At 42.0% G+C, this 25,671-nt stretch overlaps 1 protein-coding gene and 1 long non-coding RNA gene across 7 annotated transcripts in view; one reads left to right on the top strand and one right to left on the bottom strand.

Annotated features, from left to right (window-relative positions):
• Nucleotides 1-25,671, bottom strand: part of exd3 (exonuclease 3'-5' domain containing 3) — a 170,107-nt gene that overhangs the window by 23,973 nt on the left and 120,463 nt on the right. The window lies entirely within an intron of this gene.
• Nucleotides 5,803-25,671, top strand: part of LOC132407647 (uncharacterized) — a 67,546-nt gene continuing 47,677 nt past the window's right edge. For both annotated transcript variants that reach the window (XR_009516545.1, XR_009516546.1), the window contains exon 1: nucleotides 5,803-6,085. This is a non-coding gene — a long non-coding RNA (uncharacterized LOC132407647). The remainder of the gene's footprint in view (nucleotides 6,086-25,671) is intronic.

The following is a 25,671-nucleotide window of genomic DNA, read 5'->3' as shown; positions in this document are numbered from 1 at the left end:
AACAACAGATCTCCTAAGTTTACAGATGAGGTGAAAATCAGTGTTCTGATTGATGGTGGGGAGAGTGGTCTTCAGATGCTAAGTGATATTGATGAGTTGGCAAAATGGGCACAGAAATAGCAGTTGGAATTTAATTCTGCAAATGTAAAGTGATCATTTTGGGAAGGCTGATAAAGTTAGGACAAGTACAGTTCAAAGTAAGTTTATTATCAAAGTGCCTACATATCACCATATACACCTTGAAATTCACTTTCTTGCGGGCATACTCATCAAATCCATGATAGAATAATAACCGTGACAGAATCAATGAAACACTGCACCAACTTGGGCATACAACCAATGTGCAGAAGACAACAAACTGCAAATAAAAAGATAAAGAAATAAAAATAATAAATAAATAAGCAACAAATATTGAGAACATGAGATGAAGCGTCCTTGAAAGTGAGTCTATTTCAATGATGGGGCAAAGTGAAGTTGAGTCAATGATAAGGTCCTGAAGATACTGGACGGAGGAAACAGTGTATTTATACAAAGGTCCCTTAAAGAAACAAGACAGAGAAACTTGATAGTGAAGAAGGCAAATGCAATACTTTGTTTCATCAGCTGAGGCACCAAATACAAGTGTGGGAAGGCTCTGTAGGACACTATAGGAAGGATCAGCTTGCACTGGAGAGAGAGCAGAGGATATTCACCACGAAGTTGCATGGGACAGAATACTTCATTTCTAAGGAGAGATTAGATAGGCTGGGTTTGTTTGCTTTGCAGTGAAAGAAACTGAGGTGGGGAAGAGATTAAAAGAGATCTAAGAAAGAACATTGTCACTTTAATTCTTTTATTGAAGTGTACAGCAAAGAAATAGCCCCTTCAGCCCATCATGTTCCATGCCAACCTTTGTGCCCGTCTACACTAATCCCATCTACCCATATTAGGACTGTATCCTTCTATGCTTTATGTCTGTCCAAATGTCTCTTAAATCTGGTCATTGTATCAGATTCCCCCTCTGGCAATGTGTCAAACACTCTATGTGTGAAAAAAAAATACCTGCTCCTCATATTCTCTTTAGAACTCCCTAACTCTCAACTTAAAACTATGGCCTCTTGTTTTTTTTTGATAACTTAACCATGCAAAAAGGGTTTTTATGATCCATTCTCTCTGAATCTTATATATTTCCGTCAGGTCACCTCTCAGCATCCTTTGCTCCAGGCAAAAAATTGCCTATACTATCCAATTTCTCTCATAACTAGAATCCTCCGATCCATGCAACATCCTGGTGAATCTCCTCTGCTCTTTCTCCAGAACAATACCATGGCATAAAGAACTACACACAAACTCCACGTGCAGCCTACCTGAAGTGGTTGGAATCTGCAACATACTGTTTGAGTGGATGGTCTCATAACTGAAATGAATTGAACTCATAATTGAAATGAGTATTTCAATTGCCAAGGCACAGAAGACCATGGATGAAGTCCTGGTAAATAGGATTAGTGCAGCTGGGGCAATTGATGGTAGGCATGGACATGGTAGGTCAAAGGATCTGTATCCATACTGTATAATTCACTTCCATTTTGGTTTAGAGGGAAATGATGCCAATGCTGGAATTGCTGAGACAGGATGGGGGCGATTGGTGGTAGACTGTGAGCTGATGTTGACTTTCAGCTAGTTAAACAGGGCTGCTGCGTGCTCCCAATGCATAGAGTTGAGATATCTTAATGTTCTTTCTGCATTCTGAGTAGCCCTGGGCTGGTAGCTTTCAGGAATCAGAGGAGATATTGCATTTTCTCAAGGAGGTTTTGAGAACATCCTTGAATCTTTCCGTCGATCCACCTGGTAATATCTTTCCATGACAGATTATAGAAGTCAATTTAATTTGATATTCTGGCATTGCATATATGGGCTATCTAACAGAGCCAAGTGAGTGTAACTTGAGCATCATAGCTAGGGATATTGACCAGGGTAGTACACTGACACTGGTTCATTTATTGTTCCAATGAATTTGAAGGATTTTGTTTACCAGCATTGATAAAATCTTTCAAATGTCTTCAGCTCTGCTCAAGATAGTTCATGTCTTTGATGTATTCAGGAGCACGGGATCACTGCCACATTGAAGTCCATGGGGTTCTGCAACATCTGAATTCCTAATCTTCAGATTCATTAATAGACTAGTAGTGGGTCAGTGCACTGAAGAAAAGATAATTTCATCACTGCCTTTGCTGAGAGACGATCCTTGGATTCACGAAGTTGTCCAGTCTGTCCAGGTCTAACCATGAAGTTTTATTGTTGCAGGGCAGTGTGGTGCGACAGGAGGTTGATCTTTTGCAAATGTAGTGTAAGGCCCATTCTCTGAAACACTTTCATTATGAGTAGATAATAGTTTAGTAATTTGGCTTCTGAGTGTGCACAAACCACAAGCATCACCTACAAGCTGCAGCTCGGCTGCTGAAACTGGCGTGACCTCAGTTTCAAATACAGTCAGTACAGGTTGAACATTTTTTTTTCATTTGTTCAGAAGGTTAGCTTCTCTCCTGAGAGAAATCTTTTGATGATGAATTGCAAAATTGCAGTGAGAAACATTAAAAAATGCACCAAGGGAATAAAGCAGCCTTTTTTGACACCTAATGTAACTGACATTCACTCTGTTGCAGACCTCCATTGGTTAGCATCATGGTTCATATGTTGATCTGGAAGCTAAAATGGACTGGTGACAATCTCTGTGGACAGCCAAATCTGAGAGCAGTATTGCAGTGTTCCTTCCCAGTTATTCCCTTCACTGTTGTTGCAAACAATATGGGGGGTGGGGGGGTGCAAATAAGGTTAATATTCAGATTAGAAGACAGCTCTGAAATTCTAAATGTGTACTTTGTATGGGTCTTTACCAAGGAACAGGATGCTGCCAAAACTTAAATAGAAGGGGAGGCAGTAGAAACAATGGATGGGGTGGAAATTGATAAGGAGGTACTAGAAAGGCAAACTATACTTCAATTAAGCAAAGCAGTTGGTATGTACTTTAGGTTGCTTAAGAGATATCAGAATGTTTTGTAACAATTTTTCAATCATCCTGAGATACAGGGGAGGTGTCACTACATTGAACAATGGCAAATGTCACACTTCAGATCAAAGAGTAGAGAAACATGATAAACAAGTACAGACCGATTAGTCAATTTAGCTTCAGAGGGATGGAAGGCTTAAGAAACATTAATGGCATTGCAAGGTAATTTTGCTTACAAAAAAGTGCCAGTTAAAGGCACATCACACTTGACAGATCGCAGTTTTTAATGAGGTAACAGAGAATAGTTAAGGAAATACAGTACATCTTGTCCAAGTGCACTTTCAGATGGTGTTTAGGAAGCACCACAAAAGATGTCTGAATGCAAAACTCAGTAAGATGGAACAAAAGTTCCTGTAGTAGCAGAGGTAAGAAGTTGTCTGAAAGGCAGAAGGCAGAGTAGTGGGAAATGAAATTAAAACAAAAACTGTTGGAAATAGTCTTCTCACTTATCCAGCTTTGATGACTGGCCCTTGACTTGACAGGTTTAACACAGCTGCTATCTCTGTACACACTAAGCAATCTGCTGACTGTCCCACCACTTGTTTCATTCAGGCGCATAGAGGTGTTATTATGTGATGCGGTACTGACACACTAACAATTAATTAAAACTTGCTTTACACTTCAAAAATCTTGGAATAAGGTACCAAGAGACTAACTTTCAACTAGTATTCAGGAAAGGAACAAAGTACACTCAGTACCCCACCAATCACCAGAGTGCTGGCCTCCAGTTATAAGAATGAAATCAGCAGCATTCTGATGACCTTAGAGCAGAACCAGACAGTCTAGCACACAAAGATTATCTGACATAAAACGATGACCTCAAACAGTTGAATTCGGTATTGAAACCTGAGAGCTATATCTTGCCTGGACAGAAGATGAAGTACGGTTTCTGGAACGGAGAGGTAAAATGGCAGTCAACTGGAAACTGAGTCTGGAGAACACTGAATGCAGTATACCAGAATGGGAGAAATGCAAGTGAAGCTCTGCTTCAACTGGGATTACTTAGGGTGACGGGAAAGGAAGGTGTCAAAGTGCAGCAATTATACCTCCTCCCTAATATTGGAGGAAACAAATCAAATGCTTCTCTCTCCACGGATGCTGTCCAACCCGCCAACTGTTTCTGGCACTTTCTGTTTTATTTGAGATATCCAGCATCTGCAACCTTTTTGTAATTCAAAAGTCGTCATTCTGCGGATAGGGTGAACACAGAGCTACCCTTGCCATTAGCAGCACCACGGGAAACATTCTGGAGAACAGCTTACAGGAGGTTGGTGAGGAAAATCATTGACACACAAACAGGTTAATTATGATCTGGAACTCATTGTCTACAGTAGTGGAGACACAATCAAGGTCTTCAAATGTGAATTGGATCAGATTAGATTTGATTGTCACTTGACAGAAAAGAATTTCCATTGCCACAGTGAAAGAGCAGGCATATGGAACTGATGAGGTGCTCAGTATGGACTTGATTTGCCGAACATCTCCCTTCTCTGATTAAAAGTAATGATTGTTCTCCATATACATAGCTTTTATATGCACAGGGAATATGCAAAACTACTTGATAGATCACATCTGGCACTCTATAATTTATAATTGCTCCTCTGACTGTTGTGAACTGAGGAGCTGCCTTTAGCCATTACAGAGAAAAACACTTCCTAGTACACTGGGCCTGCCAATTGCTGTTATTTACACAGGTATACATATCTTCATTGTAAACACTGACACTACATATCTTTTATATATACACAGGTGCTTCCTGTCTCTATGATATTCCCAGTGTCTGCCTATAAACACTAGTTCTGATGTAAACACAGGTGCAACTTCTCTCTCTTTATATACACAGGCTACTTATCACTATTATGCACTGCCTTTCTCCATATGTGACTGCTCAGAGTGAGCTTTGCTCACCAGCAAGGAGCCTTAATGACTGCCCTGGTAGGAACAGTGAACACCTTCTGACCCCTTGGCTCAATCTTATACAAAACCAACATGCCACAGACACCAGGGCATAACCCCAAACCTGGAAACCTTAAATGATGCCAGCGAAAACTGCTAATCACTCCCACCAAAACGCTGGCTCACATCCCAGTTGGAGACGGACTGGTACTTCTGAACAACTCAGCCCCAGGGTGGGGAGAGATAGAAGGCATGACCAGCAAAGATGTAGAAGACCAACTCCAAGGGGTCCTTCTCTTGAAGAACAAAGCTTGGAGCTCAGCCTTGTCAAAGCCCACACTCTCTCATTTGTCATGTACCTCATGGCAACATCCCAAATCCAAGCAGAGGCACTAAACCACTATACTGGCACATCCCATCTTCAGGGGCTGTCAAAAAAAATGTGGACACATGGGCTGCCTGTCAACTTATACATTGGGCCAGTCTGTCACAGAGAATGGTTTGCCAGTTCCAATTATTTCTCTCATCACAGTGAATGCAATTTCTCCCACTTTTTTTTATCACACAGAAGGAGGCCTGTTATCATTGACGTGGGTGGACGGGACAAAGTCAGACGGAGGTGGGAGGTCACTTGTTCCGATCAGGTAGCATCAGGTGGGAGCTGTCTCTGAGCGGCAGAGTTCACCCACAGCAGTGTGTGGCTATTGCGACGCCATCTCTTCACTGGATTTCTCCCGATGGAGATTCAGAGTCGGAGACAGCAGTTCTTGTGGTCTATGTGCCACAGCTCTTTGCAACACTCTTAAAAGCACTCCTGACTGTGAGCGTTGTTTGCGTGCCTCTGAATTTCCCGTGTTTGAAAGGACACGAACAGAGCAATGTGCTGGAGAGTGAAAGTAAAAACATGAAAGAGCAAAGACAGGCAGTTCACAGGCACAGAGAGAAACAGAGAGAGCACCGTGTCCTCTCTTTGGCCCCAGGGGAGGTGTGTGAGAAAGCCTGCTGACTTCTAACCACTGTGGGAAAGTGGGGGGATGGGGCCGAGCGGAGTCAGGTTTCACTCAGCTTTACACAGCAGTAAAGTCTGCATTCCGGAGAGAGGCCGCTGCTGGGGAGAAACAGGAAGATCACCTGAAACAAAAGGTAATTTCAGACCAGCGCCCACAACACTGATATGAACACCACTTTATGACTTTGAAAACTGACAAATTTAGCACGTCCAACGGGGAAGAGGACAAAATCTTCTCGCATTGAGCCGCCTTGAAAGTCCCAAACAAACGTGTGGAGGAAGTGCGAGGTGTGAAAGGACAGTGGGCTAGGTGGGGGGTGTGAAGTGTAAGAGAGAGAGAGTGAGAGAAGAGTGTGAGAGAGTGCGAGAGAGCGTGAGTAAGTGCGAGAGTGTGTGTGAGAGAGAGGGTGTGAGAGTGAGAAAGAGAGGAGGTTTGCATTAGTGGTGGTGGGGGAGACTGTGCATAGTGAGTATGGGGGGGGGGGGAAAGAGTGTGTTTGTTAGCTGTCACACACCACCCCCTCCTTGCAGCCTCATGTCCACAGACACACACTCACCAAACGCCCTGCACTGTCTTCCCCAGGTACACCTTCCTGACAATCCAGGCACAGCCACACACACACACAACAAACCTCCTACGCCATCTCCCCCCCCACACCTTTGCCTGGCATACCATCTGCACCCTCACACACAACAAACCTCTTACATCATCTGCCCAACACACCCTACCCTGACATGCCATCTACACCCTCACACACACTGAACCCCTGACCCAGTCTTTCCCCATGCACACCATCTTCCCTCCTCATACACAACTCCAGGGACATCCCACCCTCCTACATGTGCACTGTCCTTCCCACTCACCACCCCCCACCAAATGTCAGAGTGGGATGATATCAGGAAGTTTTACAACAGAGAAATAGGCTTTTCAGCTCACCATGACTATGTCAACCATTATAGTACAATCTATACTCAGCCCTTTCACTGGCACTTGGTGTGTAGCCATCTGTACCTTGCCAGTTCTAATGCTTGTCTGGGTATATCTTCCAACACTTACTCAGGCTGTTTTCAAACAATCACCCTCTGGGTGAACAACTTCTCCTTCAGGTCCCTGCTAAGCCTCTCATGCCCCGCTCTAAACCTCTGCCCTCTAGTTTTAGATGCTTCTGATAGGGCAACAAGTTTCTAACTATCTACCCTATGCATGCCTCTCATAACTTTGCGTACCTCCCTCCTGTCTGCCCATGCTCGAAGAAAAACGGAAGCCCTGACGACCTAGTTTCTCCTCATAATTAAACACTCCATCCCAGGCAAGATCAAGGTGAATTTCCCCTGCAAATACTCTTATTTCCTATGACCAGACCTGCAAACAGCACAAAATGTGGCCTGAACAATATTTTATAGAGTTTTACCATAATCTCCCTAATCTTGTATTCTATCCCCTAGCGAAGACAATCTTTTTCATCACCCTGGCCTGCTGTGCTGCAGTTAGAACTTCTCTGTTCCACTGTATTCCTTGGGGCTTTTCAATTGCAGATATTCCACCTTTATTAGTCCTTCCAAAATGCATTACCCCGGACATCAGCATCAAACTTAATCTTCTACTACCAACTAATCAATATCATCCAGTAGCCTATGATTATCCTACTCACTGTCAATAACACCATTGAATTTCAGGTCATTTGCAATTTTATTAATTGTACTGCCCAAATTCATTTCCAAATAGTAATGGTTGCAATCCCTCTCAATTCTAATCATGAAACCAACGCGCCACCATTGCCTTGTCTAAGGTTTGTAGGAGTGTCAGCAAAAATAGACACAAGTGTAATTACTTGTAACGTACACTTTATACCAATCACAAACAAATGGTGATGTTATATATGAAAAAACGCTACCCCCAAAATGTAATAACATACATTCCATGTAACATACATGGCAAACTTAACCCTTAACAGTCTGGGTGAATTTTACCTAATGAAATTTTGGAGTCCCTACAGGTTTTATTTAAGTCTATCACCCATAATGCCCCTTTCAAAAATTAACCCAAGCTGATGGACATATGATGAGAACTGTGGTGGAGGAATTCGTGAAAGAAATATTCCTTAATGACAGCAGGATATAGCAATGAAGTAACCTTAAAAAGGCATACTGGATCCTTTCCTTCATTCGTTAAAACAGAATATTATAACTGAGAGGTTTGTTTAAAATATAGACAACACCATTTAGACCACAGGCTGAGTATTGTGCACATTTTAGGTCAGGAAGAATGTGGTTCCTTTTTATGATTGCAAGACCCTGATGGACATTGAGAACTTAAAGTCTACCCCATCAGCGAGTTGCTCACTGGCAGAGTAATTGAAGGACCTGGACGGTGTGGATCATGCTGAAGCCTGCATCAGAGAGGTATCGGTGCACAAAGTTCACAAGGCGCATAGCTGAGTGGCAGGGAATGCCAGAGGTGGTTACAGAGCACGACCAAACAAGGATGCTTTAAAGAAAAATTGAACAGGAACTGAAGAATATGGTTAAGTAGCATTAACATCTGGTTCTAATGTGCTTATCAAGACTTAAGACATTTCTATGTAAAGCTCAAGAGTAAAGCTAGACAGTCTGAGCAATTGTGGCTATGCTCCAAATGACACTGATCTCTGAAACAGCAGTCCCTATCCCATGGCTTTCCAGCATCACATCAGATTGCAACCTTCAGAGTCAGAGACTGGATATTTCCCAGAGCTGGACCCACTTTATTATAATAAGTAAACTAACTCCTTCATTCATAAACTAACAACATCTGCAGTTTTTCCTCACTGCACGTTTCCAGGTCATGCCCAACCAACAAGTAGGTAAAAGGTTGTCACTAAAATTAAAGAGCTGTCTTTGAGAAACTTGGAGAATTTGGTGAGTTTTTCTTTCCTCTCTCAAACATATTCAGCTTGTAATAAGAAATTGTTATTGAGGCACAATCTGTGCAAACCAATGTCTTCAAAGGGTGATGAAATCCACACATTGACTTTCAAGTGAAACATGCTCAAGAGTTTTCACTGTTAGTTTGCACCACTCAGCCAAGGATGTTGAAATTAGAGCTTGGAAAAAAAATCCATACAACTTTTCTTTCTGTTCCTATGGAAATTTCCATCTTGCTTTGAGCTCCCATTCAACTCCTACCAGTTAAATCATACACGTTCCTCCTTTTCATCATAAAGTTGAGAATCCCATTGTTCTTCTTTTGGCCTGCTTTAGATAAAGGGCAGCACTCCTACATGTTCAGGAATCCAGTCCCAGATTTATGAAAGGACTGCCACATGCCTATAGGTGTTTGTCTGGTGAGATATTTATGAAAGCTCCCTCTGTCCATTTTGGGGGATGGGGTTAAAAAGTTGTCAACCTTTATGTTCCTTTAGCTGCTATCTCTCTCTCTCTTTGTAGGCTTCCCGCTTGTTTGATGTTAATACACTGGCTACACTTAGCTATAAAGCAACACTGTGTCTATCATGTCAAGACTAGGAAACTGCACAATTAGGTGTTTGTAGCACAAGGACTTACATATGGTTCAGAGCCCCTGCTTATTAAGGACAGTTGGACTTGGGAACAAACTGAATTCATCTTTGGGACTATACTCTGGAATCTTCCTCAGATTGGCACATATTCCATGTGATGAAAGGACCTATAGGCTCTAACCCTTGCACTAGCCTTCCACTTGTCAAGAGTTTCACTGAAGTTCAAGTAAACCACATCAATTGCAATGTCCTCAAAAACAAATTCTGTTAACTCTGAAAAATTAATCTATCAAACAGGATCTCCCATTAACATATCCGTGCTGACTATCCTGCATCTGACTTTCCTACTATTTTCTCTCTCACTGATGTGAGAACAGCACTGCTATCCCTATGGCACTTCTTAAATAGAGGTATCATGTGTATTGTATTCCAGTCATCTGGCACCTGTGGTCAGCAAAAAATTAAATACTTCCACCAGGGACTCAGCAATTTCCTCCCTTGCCTTCCATAGCAGCCTGGGATACAACTAATCAGGCCCTGGGGATTATTCTACCTTTATGCCCACTTAGATATCTAATACTTCCTCTTTTTTATCCTTAATGTGCTCTAGAATTTCACTGTCCGAACTGAAATCTTCAACTACAGTGTCTTTTTCCTAAGTGAATACAGATGAAAGGTTTCTCATTTAAGACCATGCCCAGGTTCTCTGGCTCCTCACAGATTGCCTTTTGGGCCATAATGGACACTGCTCTTTTTGTGGTTACCCTCTTGCACTTAATATACATATAAAAAGCCCAGAAATTCTCCTTGATCTTATGTGTCAGAGGTAATTCATGGCCCTCTTTGCTCACATAACTTCATTTTTAAGCACTAGGCTACTTTCTCTATACTCCTGAATGCTCTGTGCTATTTTTAATGCTCTAAATCTACCATATGCTTTCTTTATTTTCTTCATCAAACCCTCAATATTTCTTCACATCCAGGATTCCCTGAATTTGCTACCTTTAGCCTTCACTCTCGTAGGAACATGTTGGCCCTAAAACCTCTCTATTTCAAAAACACTCCCACTCCCAAATATCAAAACATTGAATAGTATATGAACCCAGGAACACTACCTATTTAACTTTTAGAAAGATTTCCACCAGAAATAGAGAAATGTCTCATGACCTTGTTATTCCTGTTCTGCAGTATTTTTTATTCTTTGTATGCTCTCAATTGTGCTCCTGTAGAAAGTCCATAGGATTTGGGGGCCCTCATCAAACTTCAATCGTCTGAGGTGAAAGAGGTGCTATTGTGCCTTTTTCACCACATAGCCAGTGTGTTCAGACCATGAGATTCTCGGTGATGTTTATGCCAAGGAACTTAAAGCTGTTCACCCTCTCAACCCCAGATCCATTGATGTCAATAGGGGTTAGCCTGTCTCCATTCCTCCTGAGTGATTCTGTTATGCTGAATGTATTGAATGATTTCAACTTGCTATGCATTTCACCTCTCTTGGGAAATCATGGCTGTAATGCTGAATGTGAGATAGTTAATTATGAGTGAAGGGCTAATGGATGATGCTTGGTGACCATCATTCAAGATGTGATACAACCTATCAAAAGGTTTGTGATTCAATACTCATACTCAATCCTTACCGTTTGCTTGAAATACGTTACACTGCACTGTAAGCCACTGTGACACAAGTGTGGAAGAGTATTTCATTAAACAGGTCTAACACTGCCACACTTCCCATCATTAGCATTTGCCCACATCTGCGGAAGTCACAGACCAGCAATAGCATTTGACAACTGATGCCTGAGGCTAATTGGTTGACTAGGTCATTTCAAAGTAAAGCTAGCCACTAACAGGTGGAAAAGCTCTGTGCTGCGCAGAGTCTCAAAGCGCAATATAAAATTGAGCCTGGTAAGAAACAGTGTGGTGTGAAGCCAAGCAACTTCTGAATTCGGGTGGTTTGCTGTTCATTGAAAGATCTTCCCCATCTATTATACTCAGTAAAATTCCAAAGATTCACAGATAAATTCCTCTCAACTGCTTCATATCTTATTCTGATACAATACAATCTTGGGGGGCTGGGTAATATTCACTGTTTCCACCCGGCAAACACTTTATGAGATCACCTCTTATCCTAAGCTCCAGACCACAGGCTGAGTCTGTCCTCATGTTAATCACCTGTCCCCAGACCCAGCTGAGTGAACCTCTACAGCAAGCGTGTCCTTCCTGTCCACAGTCTTTTACTCCTTACACAATCCTTTGGGATTAAGGATGACAGCAAAGAACTACAGACTCTTCTACAGATGGCTTATAGGGGTCTGATGGGCAGATACATTATGTGGTAATGTGCTCCCTCTGTTCTTTACATAGGGCTACTGTCTACTCCCAATGCATGGTCCCAAGATTCTCAACAACATCTTGAATGCTCCTTACTCCAGGAGTCAGTGGGAATGTTGTGATCTTTTTCCAAGGAAGTTTTGAATGCTTCCTTGAATATTTTCCTCTGTTGAGCTCTTCCTGAAACAGAGCTCAGAATAGTATTCTGGGAATCTGGTATCAGGCATGCAAACAAATATGGTCTGTTTAACAGAGCCAGTTGATCGTAACTAGGGTCTCTGCACTGGGGATGTTGGCTTGGGTGAGGCATATCCTTCTAGTGAATGACAGGATTCTGCAGAGGCAGCACAGGTGAAATCTCTCCGGTACCTTGAGATGTCTGTGTCGACAGTCCAGATCTCAGAAGCATGCTGGAGGGCAGGGATTACTGCTGTTCAATAGACCATGAGATTTTGCCAGATTTGAGGCCATATGCTCTTCTTCAATCAACCAAAAGCTATTCTAGTGCACCGAAGGTGGGAATTCTGCCCATAATGAGTGTTGGCCCACGGATGGGATCCACAATTTTCAGTGTCTCAGCAGGCTCGAAGGGGCCAAATGACCTAATTCTGCTCCGATATCTTATGGTCTTATATTGACCCTTTGTAATCAGAGCACAGTGTTGTGCAACAAAGGCAATTTGGCCTTTGTCTTGCAGATATGAAATGAGAGGTGCATCCTCTTGTATGTTTCAGTGAATGAGTCAACAGTAACTTAGAGCTCAGTCTTACAAACACAAGTTCTGCCTCAGTACTCCAGGTAGTCTCACCAAAGCTTGGTATGGAACTATGCTCCTGAAAAACTATATTCACTTAAAAGCTAGTGACATTCATATAATTATAGGCCACATAACTTAGGACACATACATCATGGCATATAATTGTGTGTGTGTGTGTGTGTGTGTGTGTGTGTGTGTGTGTGTGTGTGTGTGTGTGTGTGTGTGTGTGTGTGTGTGTGTGTGTGTAAATAAATAAAAAACAATAGGGTCACCATACTACAGATAGAGTATAATTGCACTTGACAGAATGTACATTCTGAGGATGTTGCCTTGATTGGAGCCAATGAGGTGAGATTGATTTAGTTTTCTATGGAGCAGAGGATGAGGATTTAATATAAAATTATCAAGGCACGAACAGTGCAGCTAGTATGAAACTTTTTTCCTCCCCCTATAACAGTGATGGCCAAAAACCAGAGGGGTAAGGTTTATCATAAGATGCACACAGAGGAAGATATTTTTTTAAACAGAGGCTGGTTGGAATCTGGAATGACCTGCCTGGGTACTATCAGAATATTTAGCAAGTGTGAGTGCTTGAATCAAAAGGCACAGAGAACTACAGACCAGGTATCAGTAAATGGGAGCAGTGTAGAAGAATACTTGCTGGTCAGTATGGAGCTAGTGGGCCAAAAGGCCTGATTTTTGCTGTATGACCACAAGACCCTAAATTTCCATGTACATTGTGAGAGGTACTGTGTGGTAATCCTGAATATAGGAAATACTATTCCATAAAATTGATTATTACAAAGTAGTACATTATAGGATACACTATCCTACCCATGTAATTTATCAGATAGTCAGCTTTGTGCACTTACAAAGCTCAGAAGATGTATCACTGTACATTACAGATCATACAGGCAGCAGAGTGGCACTACAAGTAGAACTGCTGTCCCATAGTGCTGGAGACCTGAGTTCAATCTGTACTCAAGGTACTGTTTTATGGGGTGGCACGGGACATAGCAGTTCGATCATTGTTTTACAGTGCTATCGACCTAGGTTCAATTCCCACCACTGACTGTAAGGTATTTGTATGTTCTTCCCGTGACTGCATGGATTTCCTCCAGATACTCTGGTTTCTTCCCAAGTTCCAAAGAGGTTAATTGGTCACATGGGTGTAATGGGGTGACATGGATATAGTACCTGAACAGCATAAAATATCATATATTATATGATTACATGAGATATATATATCATGTTACACACATGCCTATTAAATGTTGCACAGCCTAAAATATTTCAGGTTGTACACACTACATATTTTGTAAGATCAAGTGATCTATACATCAGTACATTAAAGGAAACACCAGCATGTACAACTGAGCATTCCAGTATATACTGCTGTACATGACAGGAAGAACTGCTTGTCACCGAGCAATGGATGTGTGCTATCAATTGTCCTGATACTGAGAAAAACTCTCCCAGGGGTACCTGACACTTAAAAGTATTAAAGCCTCTTGCAGAAATTGCATGTTTGTTGACAAAGTTTGTAAGCTCTTTCTGCCTCATCATCAGATACAACATCTCATTTGCCTTCCGTCTGCAGAAGATTTAGTTGCATTCTTAGATAGCTGCATTCTATCTAAGAATGCACTGAAGCACTATCACACTTACCCCACCAAAGCATTCCTTTCTTGGCCAAGTAGCAATACTGCTTACCAAACACATATGGAGTCTAACAAATGCACCTAGAAAGATATATTTCATCTTGGCAGACTGAGAGCAGAGTATTGAGACCGTTATGTCTAATTGACCCTCTTCTATGGGCTGTAGATGAAGATAAGTGGCATTCACGTTTTAGAATACGTACACAACGCTGGAAGAACTCAGCAGGTCAGGCAGCATCCGTGAGAAAAGAGTAGCCAATGTTTCAGTAGATAAGCTGTCTCCAGAGATGGAAACAGAGATCGAGAAAGGGAAGCGTGATGTTGGAAATGGATATCCAGCTCAATTTGGGTAAAAATGAATCACACTTGTAACTCTATGTCACACTTCAACAGTGCTTTTCAACCTTTTTAGTTGCCTAAACAAGTACAAATGGAAAAGTGGATTTCTCTAGAAATGCGAATAGTTCAATTTGCTTGGTTCCAAAAATAGGTACTGCTGGAAGTCAGCAATTTTGGCCAGTTTTCAGGCTGTTTAGCAGCCACTGGGATATTGAACTCCTCACTCTTCAGTGGGATTTCTAATTGCATCAGCATCTCCTTGATAAGAAAATGTGAACTGAGAATTGACAGAGCTACTTGGCCAATCCAGCTTGCTCCAGCATTTCATAAGATCATTGTAACTCAGCTCAGCATTTCCGTCCAGATAAAGAATCCTCTTGCTTATCAAATCTCTAGAGAATTTGATGCGGAAAAGCTGAGGTTATCCATTTTAAAATGAGAAAAATTGGAAAAGAACAAGTTCATACTTAAATAGAACTAGACTATTAAATGTTATGGTTCCTAGGATCTGCAATGTTAGTACACAAGAAGCACAAAGGGCTGCCATGCAGGTGAAGAAAATAATTAGGAAGGTTAATGGAATGTTAACTTTTATAGAAATAGTATGAACTTAAAAGCAGATAAGCTCTGATCAAACGTCACAGGGCACTGCTAACATTACACTTGGAGTACTGGGTAAAAAATTGGACTCCATATTTATGATAATACTTTTTTTTATATTCACTTTGAGGATTGGGACATCATTGGCAAGCCCAGTACCGATTGCCCATCTGTAATGGCTCTCAACAAGGTGGTGATGAGCCACATTCTTCAAATAGTGCAGATGCTCTGATAACGCTATTGGGCAGAGTTCCAGGGTTCAATTCCAGCAACAATGTAGACTGGTGATAGATTTCCAAACAGGATGCCCACAACGTGGAGGGAATCTCAAAGGTGCTGGTGTTCCCATTTGCCAGCTGCCTTTATCCTTGGTGAGAGATCACGTGTTTGAGAAGCACTATCAGAGCAATATGGGGCGAGTATCTGCTGTACACTTTGAGCTGGTATACACAGCAACTACTATGTGCCAGTGGCAGAGGTGCCAGATATAGGGTAGTAGATTGGATGCCAATCAATCGGGCTGCTTTGCCCTGAACGGTATGAAGCCTCTTCAGAGTTGCTGGGGTCAGCACTCACCAAGTATTACCCCACTCTCTTGACTTGGGCTTTGAGATAGTGGACATTTGGGAGAAAGGAGGCAAGTTATTGCTGCAAAATCCCCAGCTTCTGACCACAAAATTTCTGTAGCCACAAAATTTGTGTGGCTGGTCAAGTCAATAATGACCACACGGAGACTCGAGAAAGATGATGATAATAACTATCATTGGTAAATGGTCAGACATTCCCCCCACCCCCATTCGAGACAGTCTTTGCCTGGTGCTTTGATGTTTGCAAATGTTGTATGTCCCTCATCAGCTTGTACCTGCTTGAGTCTTGCTGCATGCATATGATTAGAATTGAGCAAAAGAAATAACAGCAGGAGCAGGTCATCTGGCCCAATGAGCCTGCTCCTCCTTTCAATAAGATGATGGCTGATATGGCCGTGGTCTCAGTCCACCTACTTGCCCATAAGCAAACATTCTCTTTAGCCAAGTGCTACACTATGCATTTGCTGAGTACTCGTTTGCAGACTAAATGCCACTGAAGTTCATTGAAGATGTCGTCTTAAACAAAAAGTAGGCTGATTGGGCAGTATTTCACCAGATTTGAGATGTGCTGCTTATTCTGAAAAAGGACTGTGCAATGGTTACTGCAACAAAGTTTGCAGTTACTGCAACAAAGGCTGAGGCACACATTGACAGCAGTGGGCACCACCATGTGAGTGATGGCAGTGTGTGTGGACCACGAGTGCGATGGCAGTGAACATGGACCACAACTGCGATGGCAGTGAGTGTGGACAATGGGTACGAAGGCAGTGAGCATGGACCACAACTGTAACAGTAGTGATCTTGGACCACGAGCACCACGGCAGTGAGCGTGGACAAAGGGTGCGATGGCAGTGTGCATGGATCACAAGTGCGATGGCTGTGAGCGCGGACCACGAGCGCGACGGCAGTGAATTAGTAGGTATATGTACTCCTTGTCCATTGGAGTTGGGTTCCCTCGAATGCTTGCAGCCAACTAAACTGAAAGAGTTATCAGAAGGTAGTCCAAGTACTGAGCTGAAGGAGTCAATATGAGGAAATGCCAACAACAGGAAAGAATTAATAAGATTATGGTTAGAATTAAGTGCTGAAGGATATAGAAGGCAATCCTTATCTGGAGCTCCAACTCCAAGGGCTGGATCTCGAATCGTCTATTTGCAAATGGATCCTTGATATCCTCACTTGCAGACCTCATTCAGTAGATTAGCACCAATATCTCCTCCACAATCATCATCAGCTGTGGTGCACTACAAGGCTGTGTGCTTAATCTCCTGCTCAACTTGCTTTACACCTGTGATTGTGTGGTTAAGTTTGTTGTCATTGGCCAAGTCAAAGGTGGTGACAAATCGGCATATAGGAGAGAGATTGAAAATCCGATTTAATTGTGCCACAACAACAACCTCTCACTCAATGTCAGCAAAATCAAACAGCTGATTATCAACTACAGGAGGACGAACCCTAACGTCCATGAGCCAGTCTTCTTTGGGGGATTAAAGGGGGAGAGGATCAGTAACTTTAAATTCCTTGGCATTATCACATCAGAAGACCTGTCCTGGGAGCAGCATTTAAGTGCCATTACAAAGAAGGCGTGATAGTGTCTGCGTAGATTCAGTATGTGACCTAAAATTTTGACAAGCTTCGATAGATGCACAGTGGAGTGTATCCTAACTGGTCGCATGACGGCCTGGTACGGAAACACCAATGTCCAGAAATGGAAAAGTCAACAGGAAGTGATGGATACAGTCCAGTCCATCACAGGCAAATACTTCTTCAACATTAGTATTAATAGTAAGACTCTTGGCAGTGTAGAGGATCTGAGAGACTTTGGGATCCGTGTCAATAGGACACTGAAGGCTCCTGCGCAGGTTGACAGTGTTGTTAAGGCCAAGAAGGGTCTCAGCCCAAAACACTGGCTACTCTTTTCTCACAGATGCTGCCTGGCCTGCTAAGTTCTTCCAGCGTTGTGTACGTATTCTTTGATCCACAGCATCTGCAGTTGTATTTTTGTGTTTTGATAATAAATTTATTTTGACTTTGAGATGTTGTGATGTCTTGGGGAATAGGACCATGATGTTAAATACTTGCAATTTATATCATTATATAGCAAAAGGCTGGGTATTCAAAACCTGGTACGAAACTTATTGCACACAGGACACAGAGTTTGCAAAGCAATATAAACAGCTATGTCAATGGGGTAAAGGCAATGCAGATGGATATTGTGTGGGGAAGTGTGAGGCTTCTGCTTTGGTACAATGGGTAGAAAAGCAAATAATGTAGAACTAGTGATGCAGCTATTTTGAGACATTTTGGTGTTCGGTCTGAAAAGGTGGTTGAGAGAGGTATATTCATCGTGTTTGAATGAGTACTGGAAAGACCGGTGAACTGCAGTGTTGTGGAGCAAACACTGACAACTGGTACAGGACTGAGAAAAGTCTCAGGCACATATATATAGGTAGGCTGCCTGAGAACTTTGCACAGTACTGTAGTACTTCTATGTACTGCTGCAAAAAAAAACATGACGTGTGAGTGACAACAAATCTGATTCTGATATGGGTCTCTATTGTGGACTGAGAGTGGGAAGAGGGTAGGGAGAGGGCAATCATGGCTGGGAAGAGGGGAAAGGAGAGGGAAGCACCAGAGAGACATTCTGTAATGATCAACAAACCAATTGTTTGGAATTAAATAACCTTGCCTGGTGTCTCAGGGCTGGGTATGTCTGCAGCCGTACCATCCCCTGCCTCTGGCGTTCCTTCTTTGCCACGTGTCCCACACCCCTCTTATGACACTCCACTCCTGCCATTCCCAACATCTTTTGCTCCTGCCAGCTTTACAAACTCACTCTCTGCTCCACATTGACAGTACTGTGAAAAAAAAATCAATCTTAGGCACCTTGGGCAACATCTTCCAGAAAGTCAATTATTTCAGTTTTTCTACAGCTTCTACTATTCTTTTTATCTTAATTTTGTTTTTGAAACTGTTGGTGACTGTAACTTACAGTCTGTAGTATGATTAAGTGCACTAGCGCTCTGCTGTCCCCAAGAAAACTCCAGAAGTGCGAGCACAAGCTACCTCGAGGAGGAGAAGATCAGAGATGAGGCATGGGGCCATGATCAACGACATTTCTCGCTGATTAAGGCATTGAGGAATGTTGAAACATTGAGGCAAGTGCAGAGGAGAGCAAGCAGTCGAGTGATTGCTCTCCTCAGAAGGACTGCCGGGTTCCAGTTGCTCCCCTCGGAGAGGCCACTGGGTTTGAGCGGTTGCTCTCCTCAATGTTCTTGGAGATGTTATTGAAATTCTTAGATTTATGGTTTGAACTGTAGTTCAAACCAACTGCAATTCATATTGGCCTCTTTCAGTTCTATGCTTAGTTTGTGTTCTCGCCCCTTCTTTCTTGTTGCTGAATGGTGGGCTTGGCGTTTGGGGTTTGATGTTCTTGTTGCAGTTTCTCCATGTGAGTGATATATTAAGATTTTTGTGTAAGGGAGGGGGTTGAGGATTTTGGGTCTGATCTTCTAGCTGCCATTTTTCAACTGGGCGATCTGTTAGTTATTGTGTGAGGGAGCGGTTGGGGGATTTGGGGTTTGTGAGTTTTTGGTTTTTTTTCTTTTAGTATAGGATGTCTTTTCTTTCACCCACCTCTATGGTTTTTCTGTATCTCATACTTCATCAAGTATATCTGATGAATCTCAGAGTTGTTTTCTGCAGACATACTTGATAATAAAATGAATGTTTGAACATTTGTAATATTCTATAAAGAAACAGTGGAAGTTAACATGGTGATACAATTAGGAAGAAAACTGAAACGTTGACAAAGAGCATGAAGGACAAAAACAGAGAAGATTTTTTTGAACTGTTGTACAGAGTTTTGAGACCACATGTGGAACAGTTTTGGTCTCTATATTTGAAGATGTACTTGTCTTGGAGATAGTGCAAAGGAGGTACAATACATAAATTAACTGCACAAGGATAAATAAGGAGGAGAAGCATCTTCTCTGGAGCCTTACTGAAGCATTTAAGATCTTGAATGTAGATACTCTGAGGTGTCTCCTCTCACAGGAATCTAGAACTAGGAGGCCTGAATTCCTGATAACAAGTTCACATTTAAGACAGAAATAAAGACAACAATCATCTGTCAGAGCATCTTGAGTCCTGAAGGTACTACAGGTAGGGTCAGTAAATATATCCAATACTATGATTGATGGCCTTTTGGTCTTTATGGGAGTCAAGGGGAATAGGAGGGGCTGGAGCAGAAGATCAACTGCTGACGTCCTGAATACAAAGCCAACCTTGGGACCTACTTACAGCCATTGTGTTCCTGAGCTAAAATAGTTAACAAGGTGACCTAAGACCTGAAACTATTGACTTAAATATAAGACACACAAAATTGAACTGAACTGGTTTGTGGGACCTAAGGTGAAGACAGTACAAGAAGGTATCCCACATCCTGACCTGAAAATATTACCGCGAAGAAACTCTGCCTCGATTGAAAATGTTAATATCTGTGCAGTCCATTTTATGCCAAAAGAGTAAGCAGGAACACAATATGATTTTCTGATCTAAGAGAGTTAAGAGGAAGCCATGTGTTACCTTGTAGTTTTAAAAGCAGGGCTGTCTGAATCCTGAGTTAAAGGATTGAAGGCATAATCTGATACCTGATCTGAAAGAGAATAGCCAAAGTGCTTAGTTGAAAGGCTAAAAGAGTAATCACGTGCCTGGATGAAAGCAGTTCATAGAGTCCTGAGCACAAGCAGTTAAAACAATGACTGTCCAAACCCTCTGCAGAAAGAATAAACAACCCAAATCTAGATCTGAAGACAAACTAAGTCTCTATACAATTCTGGAAGTGTTAAGGGAAAGATAGTTCAAGTCTGGAACTGAATATTAAACAGGTGTTCAAAGTTGAAAGAATGAAAAAGACAACCTGAATCCTTAAGTTAACAGGGTGATGATTTGACCTCTAAATTGAAGGATTATAAAGAAAGATAGTCTGTATCCTGAACCGAAAGAGTTAACATGATGATATTCAGATCCCAGAAAGTTGAAAGACATTGGAGCTGAAAAGCTGAAAAGCAACTAAAAGAGCTGACAACTAAAAGAGTTAATGGAGAGAAATCTCAGAATTGAGCTCATGCAGTCCAACTCAACAGAAAGGTTGATGAAAAGTCAAAGTATTTTAAAGTATGAAAAGGTGGCATGCTTCAGGTGAGAGATGTATGTTTTGTTTTGAGTCAAAAGCTAAATGGATTAAATAACTGAAGGAGCTAGGGGATGGACAGTTCAAGTCTGGAGCTGAAGAATCTGACAAGCAACATGAAAGACTTAATTAGAGTATGTGTCCTGAGCCAAATTCATTAATGTTTGGACAGGGTGATGCACGGTACTAAAGACTTAACAATCTAACCCCCAAAACGAAGTTAATGAAATGGTCCTAATCCAAGATGAAGGGTTCTCAGCTGAATAAATTACAGGGAGAATAGTTCAAGTTCTGAGCTGAATGATAACAGGAGGAATTCAAATTGAGAGATGTAACAGCAAGATAATCCAAGTTCAAAGCTGGAAGAATTGACCAAAGGAATTAACAGTATCATTTACTTGTTGAGGAATTAATAGAGGGATTGTCCAAATCCTGAGTGTGGACTAAAACTGGATGGCCTGTCCTAATTGTGCAATGTTATTTGTGATACACATTGTAATACAAAGTTGTGTATATACTTATCACCCAAACTATATATACTATAACTACTATAGCCACAGTAACTCATGGAAGTTAGAAGAAGCACAATGAGGACACACTTAAAGGAAACATTAAAAAGGGTGGCATAGGAACGAAAAACTGGAAGAAATTGGCCCAGAACAAGACCTTAGTAAAGATCAAGTTCTCTGAATTGGAGACAGAGAATTGGCAAACACAGGAGGAAAGGAAACAAGACCTAGACACTCTCCGTTGATCACTATCAGTGGTGTCTACTACACAGGATGTGGTTCAAAGACTGGTCTTTGCAGTTATCAAAAACTCACCTTCAAACCTCAACTCTGAAATTTACAAGGATAATCCAAGTGCTGAGCAGAAAGCATTACAGAATAATTCAGGCCTTGACCAACAGTTAATGGGTATATTAGCTTGTAGATGGACCAGGGTTTCATTTCCAGAGGGATAAAATTAATCTGTAGAACATTGTTAACGACGCAAGAGGATTAAGGATGACGCCAATGTGGTGTTCACGGAGCTGCAGGCTATAATGCAGGGAGGGATTGTGCTCACAGGGCTGAGGACTGTAACAAAAAAATTAGGCAATACTTCCAAAAGATATACTAAATAGCAACATGATACATGATCCCTAAGGTTGCTATAGCTGGGGTGGTACAGGAGATAAGCTCCCACTACCTATTAAGTACTCCCAATGGCGTGTGTCTCAAATAGTCTCTAACAACCAAGTCCAGCTCCTGGCTTTTATATGTGGTTTAGCTACTAAGCCTGGCAGAACTGTTTCTCCTTACAGGAGAAAGGGAAAAGGCACGTTACTGGCACTTTAAAACCAGTTGCTTCAGGCAGATGGGGTTCATCAGCTGTGGTTGGCAGCTCATCTAGAAGGAAAACTCTGATCTCAAATGTTCACTGCCTTGCGGCTATAGCCACTCATGGGAAGGCTTCAGGAGTAAAACCCGAGGAAAAATCCAGAGCTGGAGTCCCTAAAGCAGTCCGACATTGAATTCAACACTGACTGGCAACTCCTGTGATGCTGCTGGTGCCAAACTGTATCAGCTTCTGCTGTTCTTTTGGATTCATCAGCTGCATGGAGCCTGCTACATGGCTAACAGCCTGTTTTCATGTTGTACTTCTCTTGCTTACGTACTGGCTTCCATATCACTTAGACAGCTAGGACGCAACATCCATGATCTACCCCGACCAAAGTTCAGTCTGAGTCAAAACAGGATACGTGACCTAATCTTCCGTAACTCAAATGGGATGAAGCGAATCTCAGCAAATTATTTTAATGCAATGCTGTAATGTAAATTTGCTACACATTCTGGAGAGGGTGGGGGGAAGGGAAGGGAACTGTAGTTTATCACAGTCTTAACACTTAAATTAGCATTAATGCTTAATGCTAAATTCACAGTCCTAAATCCGGTCAGAGTTAAATAATCGCTTGTTAACACAATCATGGGCTGGATGAGCAGAGTGCATTAAAGGACAAGAAGCAAGAGAAGAGTGACAAAAAGTGATGAGGCTGAGGATGCAGTGAAGAGCATAGGTGAGGTAAGGTTGCTGTTCATTGACTTCAGCTCAGCGTTTCACATGAACATCCCTCAGAAACTGGCAGGTAAACTGTCCTAGTGGGACTCAACACCCACAACCCTCTCTGTAACTGGATCTTGGACTTCTTTGACAGAAAGACCCCAGTTAGTCCGAGTTCAAAGCAACATCTCAAGTTCCATCGCACTGAGCGCTGGTACTCCCCAGGTACCCCTCTGGGCTGTGCTCAGCCTGCTGCTGACTGACAAATGCACTGCCAGATCCAGCTCAAATCCCACCATCAAGTTCACTGATAATACAACAGTGGTTGGCCTGATCAGCAAAAATGATAATTCAGCATACAGTGAGGAGGTAGAGAGGCTTGCCAAATGGTGTAGGAAGAACAGCTCGAGTCTCAATATGGACAAGACAAAAGAGGTGATTATGGACTTCAGGAAGGCATAGGTCAAACACTCTACACTGCACATCAATGATTCTGCCATGGAGTGAATGAAGTGCTCAAAGTTTCTTGGTGTGCACATAACGGACTATCTAACCTGGACCTACAACACTTTGTCATTAGTCAAGAAGGCACAACTATACTTTCTGAGGCAATTGAGGCATGCAAGGCTCTCTGCCCTCTTTCTAACAACCATCAAATGTGTCCTGACTGGTGGCATCGTGGGGTACGGAAGATGCAAGGCACCAGACTTAAAGACCCTACAGAGGGTAGTAAAAACTGCTGAGAGGATCACCAGGGTCTCCCTCCCCCCTATTTGTGACATTTACTGTGAGTGTTGTACACAAAGGGCCCTAAACATTTTTGAGGAACCGTATCACCCAGCCCACATTCTCTTTGACTCATTACTGCCAAGGAGGTGGTACAGGAATATCAGGACTAGGACTGTCAGACTGGGTAACAGCTTCTTCCCTCAGGCAGTGAGACTAAAATTAATACCCCACCACCACTGAGGTCTTCTTGTACAGTTTATCTGTGCTGCACACTAAATGCATTTTGAATGATATTTTATTAACTTATTTGTTTATGCACTGTATGTGATATATGTGTTGTGGGTGCAGTGCACTGTGGTCCAGTGATTCTAGGCTCATTTCCTAAATTCTGGTTACCACTTCATGGTAAACAGTCACAGTTCCGAAAGCAGGAGAGCAAATTAGCAGCAGTAAGATATTACCCCGCACAATTTCTAACCATAAGCAATGACTGCAGATGCAATTGAAAATTTTTTTTTAAAACATGCAGACGCTGTAAACCTGAAGTAAAACTGATACAGCTGGAAACATTCAGCATGTCGGGCAGCATCTGTGGAAAGAGAAACAGAATTAATGTTTCAGGTTGGAGACTTTTCATCTGACCTGAAACATTAACTCTTGTTTCTCTTTCCACTGATGCTACCTGACCAGAGTGATTCCATTATTTTCTGATTTTATCATAGAGACAATTGCTGCAGCTAGTTTAGCCTGAACTCCGAACACTCTCACTCCAACACTGAACATGAATTCTAAACAAAAACATTTGCCCAGTTCTATTTGTTAATATCTTTCTTGAATGGGTTTGTGCTAAGAGCTGGATTTCAGCTCATATGTCATATTTCCAAGATACCAAGAGAGGCTATATGTAGTTGAAAGAAAAATCATCTTTAAAATCAAGGACAGGATTGTATACAAGGATCATGTCTTAGAATAAACAATTCAATACAGTGATTAATTTAAAAATAATATTTTTTAAATAAACATTTTTTGACTTCTGCTATTTTTTTCCCTCCCCCCTTCCTCTATTCTCAATTAGTTTATCTCTTCTCTTCATCTGCCTATCACCTTCCCCAGTACCCCTCCTCCTTCACTTTCTCCCATAGCCCACTCTCCTCTCCTATCAGATACCTTTTTTCCAGCCCTTTGCCATTTTCAACTATCAGCTCCCAGCTTCTTACTTCATCCACTCTTCACCACCACACACCAGGCATCACCTATCACCTAGTACAGGGGTCGGCAACCCGCGGCTCCGGAGCCGCATGCGGCTCTTTGATCTCTGTGCCGCAGCTCCCCGTGTTTTGTTAATTTTTGAAATGTAATTTGAAATTTGAAGATTATGGTGATCTTGTACAATCTAAAAACTTTGTGGAGACCCCATTTCCTGGCACATCCGAACCGGCTCACAATTAGCCACCGTTCCGGCTAAGGGAGATAGCCTACGGGGGTTTGTGAGTACGTGTCTTTTGGAGCATCCGCGCCCACGGGTTGAGGGAGGCTCTATATCAAGGCTGTTTAGTTCGAATAAAGTTACCTTTGACTGTAGTGTCTTTATTTTAGTGCTGCGTGTAGCGCTACACCGCTACAACGTGTTTTTTATCGCTATTAATATACATCACCACTGCCAATGCCTGACACCCGCCAGTGCGCGCTTTCTCTTAATTCTTCGATCCAAGGTAGGCTAACTATGGAGTAACCTTCAACCCAACATCTTTTTTTCGGAGTTCAAAATGTTTTTGTTGCATGCAGAAATGTAATTTCGTTTTCTCTGCAGGAGTTCATCAATTTCATAAATGTAAAACATTATAGTTTGTTTATACATAGCATAAAAGCAAAAAAAAACCGTTGTATGCAGTGTTATTTCATTTTAAATGTCAAACGGGTTTTGTGGCTCCCAGTGTTTTCTTTTCTGTGGGAAATGGGTCCATATTGGCTCTTTCAGTGGT

The sequence above is a fragment of the Hypanus sabinus genome, chromosome 18 (assembly GCF_030144855.1).
Source record: "Hypanus sabinus isolate sHypSab1 chromosome 18, sHypSab1.hap1, whole genome shotgun sequence".
NCBI lineage: Eukaryota > Metazoa > Chordata > Chondrichthyes > Myliobatiformes > Dasyatidae > Hypanus > Hypanus sabinus.
Note: the sequence above shows the minus strand (reverse complement) of the source record. Positions and strands in the feature narration are given on the sequence as shown.